The sequence below is a fragment of the Branchiostoma lanceolatum genome, chromosome 13 (genome assembly GCF_035083965.1).
Source record: "Branchiostoma lanceolatum isolate klBraLanc5 chromosome 13, klBraLanc5.hap2, whole genome shotgun sequence".
NCBI lineage: Eukaryota > Metazoa > Chordata > Leptocardii > Amphioxiformes > Branchiostomatidae > Branchiostoma > Branchiostoma lanceolatum.
The window spans coordinates 12,464,420-12,471,702 of NC_089734.1; positions in this window are offsets into that span (position 1 = coordinate 12,464,420).

Sequence of the window (7,283 nt, forward strand, 5' to 3'; positions counted from 1 at the left end):
GTTTTGCAGGATCTGATCGGCCCATGTCGGTGCGAGGGGGCGGTGCCGGAATCAGGGATGACCCGACAGACGTCATTTTGTCAGCTGAGTGCGTCTCGTGTTCAGAAGTTCAAAGGGCGTACTGCGTGAGAAAAAGTAGCACATAAACAGTCTGGAAATAGCTACATTCTAGCAGGGCAACTATTATGAAAAAGTAGTACTAGTAGTAACCTCACAAATACTCTTCAAAATACAACATTGTGTTCACGGAATAGAATTGTTCAGGAGTTGAAAAGGCGCTTATCATTGAGATATAGCTACGTCAGAAACTAGATTCCTCTATTAACGCACAAAAACAGTCTGGAAAATAACTAGTAGAGCTAGTAGTTGAAGTCGCCCTCAGAAATACTCTTCAAAATGACAACATTGTGTTCACGGAATAAAATTTTTAGAACGGTTCAAAGTGCGTTTATACTGCGTCAGAAAAACTAGCTTGTAGCGGGTCTCCAAACACACAAACGCCAGCTGTAATTGTGGAAAATGAGTACAGTCACAAATACTCTTCAAAATACAGCTAACAGTCAGCATTAAATTGTGTACACTGAGAATAAAATCTACAATAAACAGATATACGGTAGGGATGTGTGAAATGACTTTCCACAACGATTTTAGCAACAGAACTGAAAAGAATTTGTCCCCAACTGCTATTGTGCCGCTAATAGCATTCTATTGACGCAGTTTAGTTGCTATAGATCCATTCAGTGCACACAAAAGAAAAGCAATCGACTTTATTGCAGAACGCACGCTTTGCGAGTAAAATGGTTAACGACCTCATTGAGTAATAACAAATGAATTGCTAACGTTTGTATCCTAACTATCATAATTATTATCATTAACGCTTGTACATGTATACCAGTTTTCTTTTGACAAAAGCCTGAAGAATTGAGAGAAACAACTGACACTTTCTATTTTACGGTACACACACAACTATAACACAATATATGCGAGGGCACACCGAGTTATTGAATTTCTCCAATCAGAGGTTTCGGTCGAGAGGGCTAGGAGTGTCCGCGATTCAACGTTACCGAGTTCAAAAGGATAGCGTTCTGTCTTAAACGTCGAGGGAGAGAGACGTTAAATCGCGGCCACTTCCTAGCCCTCTGGAGCGAAACCTCTACTTGCAGAATATAGTATACAAATGTAACACTAAACCCTTGCAACGTGACAACGCGATTCAGTCTTATACAGATCTAGACTAGTCTGATCACGCGTTTAATCCCTCGGGGATTGAGGCACAGTCAGAGACATTGACAGCAAGAGATTGTGCAGCACAGGATCTAGACAAGTTCACGGCCAAAGACGGTTAGATATCTAGTTTACACACTGTCAGGAATTAGATTCATCCTGTGCCTTACTTGGGTCCAATTGTTGACTCAGAAGAGAGTCAGAAGAGAGTTTAAGGTACCCAAATACCACTGATGAAAGTATATTGCAAGTTCATGTTCGGAGGCTAATTGCAAGTACACGTATAAACATGACAAAGGGACGGACAGACAATGGGGAACAATATAGCATGTGACTACTCCAGTCTAAATACTGACAATGAATTCTTACTTATTGGGTTTGACTTCTTTTTTTGAAAAAAAATGGAAGACGAATGATCCCACTTTCATGACTTTCATACTCATAACAGCACCAATGCTGTACCCTTGGGAAAGGCAATTTACACCTATTTCTTTACTCCGATGAAAATGAGTAACCTCCATGAGTCCATGAACATTAATCCACCGGGTTACATAAAGTCGCCACTTACTCAAGCAACTGGATAAGATTTTGAAACAGTCAGACGTTTCAGACAGTATCCACTGTCTTTCGTCAGTGACTAACGATAGGACTGAGAACACCAGCTTTATACCAAAACTCTGAATGGATATGTTAATGAGGTAAAGACAATTTAGGATGTCTTGAAGTAGTCTTCAAAAAGAAGATTAATTCAAGACAAAGTTATGCCAATAGTTCAATTAGCTACTGTTGTTCTAGTACAGTAACTAAATGTTGCTTATCCAGTTGCTTGAGTAATTATTTTTGGCGTATCTTATTACCTGGATGTCTAACCTTCATCAACAAAGACATCTACTTGTCAAATACAATCATACATGTGTTGATCATTTTGGATGAATGCTTTTTAGTTTATAGGAAAAGCCTTTATGGATCAAAGCAGTTGAGAAGCGGTTTGGTGATCTTATAGATTGGTTAAGCCTGAATTACGTTCCATGCGAGTTCCTTTTCTTGCACTTTGAATAACAGGGGCCCGTGTGAGTCTACGTTTAGAGTTGTAGCTTCATAAACGCTACAAGTACTTGACTCGTTCGAACCATTCTTCTCAAACTTAACTTTGATCTCTGTTCAATAGTAAATGACCTATGTGTCTCCAGTTTTTAACTGCATTTCACAAACTCAGTTTCAATCTCAGTGTATCTTTAGATGCCGCGCCTTTGATTTAATAATCCTATAATCGATACAGAGTGAGAATGTTTATTTGCTATATATACATATACATTAGTTACAGCTTTGTAATTACTATCATTGTACTGGATTTTTAAAAATCAAGACGGATAGAGTAAATTGGTTCAGAAAATAGAAATAACAAGGGTTCATATCCACTTCAAGTGGGCTAAGCAGTAAAGGAAATCAAAGAAGAAGAGGGTAAATCTTGGTACTCTGTACGCGCAAATGAACCATCATACTTTTGAGTGTTGTATCTTTCTTGCTTTGAAGCTTAGATACAAACGTACTTTCGACAATGTAACTTCTTTTAGAGATCTATACGACGTATGCAAAAGGCCTTAATAGAAGTCAAGTGCGTGCTATTGTTATTCTACAGAATCAAGTAGAAAAATATTTAGATTCGTGTTTAACCTTCTCCCTGCTGCCTAACCCCATAACCAATAGAGAATTGAGTGCCAAACGGCTACTTCAGTGTACCAAAGGTTAATGGTTAGGGTCAGGGAAAAATGAAGCCAACGGGCTTTCTTGCTTTCGAGCACAATATGCCTGTGGTGGTGTTGGACGTGTGTTGCACTTATTCAAGAAAACGCGCTGCACTTGACTGCCATTGTCACAAAAACTTTTCTGTCTGTATCTCGCTTGGGACAGAGAATTTTTGTCAGGGGGTTCTCAAATATTGTAGTACCTGGTTGTCAATCTAGCAAAGTAGTAGTTATACACAATCAATAATCTTTGAAACTTATATACGAAGACTTTGCAGTAGCTTAAAACAAAATATGAGTCACAATAATCCTTTATCATACAAAGGAGGCACCTAACTAAACATTACAATCTTCCCCTACTGCTGCTAATTTGATTATCAGGTAGTGTGCACGTCTTCTGTAGGCATTCGACTCCTTTTCATATTTGATAAAAGGACGAACAGATTAAAGGAAGCCCTTTTGTGACTGGGATCAAATAAATCTTCTCTCACACAGTGAACAGCGAGAAGAACTTGAAAGTAAAAATTTTCTCAGAGAGTTTCTTTGGTCTGTAATTTGATCGCAGCTCTTTCTTGGTTCGCGGTCAATGTACTAGTTTGTATCCATTGGGCGCTTGTGCTTTGCCTTCAGATTGGTAATATCATTTCAGGTAGGTAGGAATACCGGTTCAATGGCCTAGTTGGTAGAGTGTTCGCCTTGCACAAGGTAGTCGTGAGTTCGATCACCGGCTGGGTCATACCAAAGACTTTAGAAATGGACATGCTGCTTGCTCTGCTTAGCACTCAGGGAAAGAGTGTGGAAGTTAAAAACACATCACTTCCAGCGGGTGGCCCTTGAAAGGCTATAAAAATTGAGATGGGCGCCACCCCTATGCGTTTTATCAAGACGGCTGGTTCACGTTAGCTTTACCTTAGTTCGGCTGTTACAGAAACGAGCTACACAAATAATACCGTTCGCCAGCGTGGTTAAAAATGCATACGGACCATCCAACATATCGTCCCATAATAGATACGCATTTTCTGATTTTCGAAATACCTTTTCTTTTGTCGAGTAAACCTTTTTAAAACGTCATTTTTTTACGTTTTCTACATTGTCACAAAAACATATTTTGAAATTGTATTTCTGATATCTTTTTAGTTACCAGAACAATGATTTATTAAACGCTGAAGGCGCTCGCAAACGCCGTAGAATTATATAATCCCTGTTATTGATTATTTTCTAATGTTGTTCGTCTACCATATCCTCACGCTGTTTTAAATTTTACCCCAAATACGCGCCGATATCCTCTAGAATAGATTTCTTCCCGGGAACAAACCGAACCTTTGACATGGCGCCTGCGATGGCTCGCCGGGTAAAAATGGAGAATTTCGTGCTGCGTCACACCAGCCGTCTGGACGGAGCCGTTTTCACTGGGCGTGGCGCTCGTTTCTTCCCGGCTTCGCTAACATTCCCACATAGCTCTATTCCACCCTCTCCCATTTCACACAAGACAAGCTATCTACACACTACAACACGGTTTCAGAAGCTAGGATATCGCGGTGTGTTTTTTTGGCCTGTTGTTTTTCGTGCAAATTCTTCCGCGGGGCGCGGTGCCAAGCCTAATAATTCAACCCGTGTCGGCTCAACGAGAGCGCGATCAAAGGTTTTCTCTCGTAAAAGGCCCCTCAGTCCCCGTTCTGTGATCGCTTGGCACGCCGTTTCGGGCCCGTGTAAAACTGTACTGAATGCTTATGAATGGCACAGGAGCCTCTATTCGCTTGGCCGGGTACCACACACAAGTAAAAACTCATTAACTGAAAGAGACCGCCGCCTGTGCAAAAGATATCCCCAGATATTATTGAACAACGCCAGGGAAGCGGACGGGGAACAATCCCCAAGACACGGAAACACTGACTTGATCGACACTCACGCGTGATAGAAAGACGACAGGGCCCCGAAGAGCTTTCCCCCGGAAAAAATCCATTCAAACAAATCCACATGCTAGATTTGGTATACTTGAGTTGATCAAGATGCTAATTTTCTTCTAATACGAGAGAGCAGAGCATATAATTGCCACAGTAAATGGCTTGCGTGTATTTAACTCTGTATGTTGCGCGGTTTGGTTTGAAACCTTGGATAAAGGACATCCATTGAGCGAGTGGATAACAATAAATTGTTACGTGCGCCTCTATAGCTATAGCTTCAAAACATCCAAGACTTGCTACGCTTGGCTTGTAGCGTGTATTCTTCGCTTGGCAGTTTCAATTTACAGAAATTGCAATTTCTTTTCTCTTTCTTATCTGGATCTGCTTCTATCATTTATTCGCAAGTTCTTAGCAGATAATCATTTTGAAAGTAATATGCTTTTGACTTTATGATAAGACGCAAAGCTTTCTTTTTTCTAGACAAGGAGGGAAAATGTGGGAAACAAACGGCATCTATTCTGACACAGAAATCGACAGTACAGTCTAGTCTCTAACTAGACTACACCGGCTATAGGGAAAATGTTTGCCGGGGGAATTTGGCCACCAGAGGGTTTAAATTTCATTTGCAGGCGCAGGACTAACTCTTTTGACCAATCATTCCTTTTTTTTCGAATTCTACGTTCCGAACCCTCGTAGGAAGGCCTGGTGGATGCTAACAACAGTCCAGCACGAAAGAAAGACACTCAATACCTCAAAGGCAGATATACATGTACTAAAAAGATAAACATTATTGTTCAAAACTCAATGAATGTATCGGTGTTGAGCTGTTAAGAATAAAGAATGGACATCACAATGGCTTCGTTTTTTAAACTACACTTTGTGTTGCATATGCTTCTCCCCCAGGTCCAAAATGTTATAAACTTTACACTACTTTTTGTTGAATATTAGAAGTCAACATGGTTTGTTTAGATTTTTATTTAGCATTTAAGGTACTAGTACTAATGATATAACTATCAATTTTCATAGAGATGTATAGATACAGCTAACAGATTCAAATTCTATTTTTGTCTTTGAACGCTATTTTGTCATCGCTTTAATGTTTCTAATCCGATTAATGTATCAAAGCCATACGCGCTACTAAAAACAACGAACTGGACTCGACAAATGGAGTCATTTACTGATCTAGTTAATGATTACGGTACTACGGTTGTTGTTGTAGAGAGAAATACGTTACCTATTAACTAAACCCCAGTTTTTCCAATGAGTTTCCGTGTATTGAAGCTCCTTGGGTTTTTTTACTAACATTTATAAAGGTTTGAACTACACACAGAAACAACTGTTGGATATGTAGTCAGTCTGTTGGATATGTAGTCAGTGATCGGAAGGGGGGTTTCCAATGTCAAACACTCTCTCTTGCTTGTTTGCTTGTTCACGCAGTTTTAGTTCAATGTCTGTCTCTCGTTACAACCTATTCCACAGGTAGATGATTAAGTTATAAGAGTCTTTTTCCATGTGACCATTTTGATCTGAATATATTGACGTAAAGTTTTTGCGCGGTCATATTCATATATCGTCGTCTAGAATTTGTCCAGCAGGCTGTGACAAAAACCAACCGCCGATAAGAAGCTAATTCTAGCCTCCACCAGGCCTGCCTCCGGGGGCATGGATCGTAGAATTTATTCTTAATTCTAAATCATTCTGACTTACGTTCAACACGAGTGTAGTTTTTAACAGGGGCCTTTTTTTGCACTTGCAAGCTGCTGTGAACAGGCTAGTAGTCAATGTGAGTCAACGTTTAGGGTGATAGAATAGTAAAATTCGGCAGAAAGGAACAATTTGGTCAGTAGAGTGAGTCCACGGTAAGGTTAATGATTCCCCTGTGCCTGCAAATGAACACCTATGGTGGGAATATATTCTTCCTATAGCTGGTGTCTGGTCGAGACTAAGCTAAGACACCCTTTTCTGTATCAGGACAATTGAATTTTTTGCGATACGTGCTCGACTATCCCAAAGAATGCCCTCGACGATTTGAGATCGTGACACGACACCTGGCCACCGTGATCGTGCTAGTGTGATCGAGCCATTACACACCGTCCGACAGTTAGATGATTCAGTAAGAAGAATTTCGTTCCATGTTGATTACCATATCATAGAATTTAGCCTATTGACGTATTTTTCTCTATACTGATCTTATATCTATATACTATATATTTATATCTAAAACGGTTTCTCAAGTTGGCCATTAAAAGAATAACGCCCCTTGCCATTCTAAACAACAACAACAAAAATGAACAGTGACCAGTAAAATTAAATATCGTCGGTTTGAGATTGAAAATGTGGAAGTGTAGTATTCAGTTTTCGCTCTTTTATAACAGTTTGGGCCAACAAAAATTTAACATATTCGTCCGGA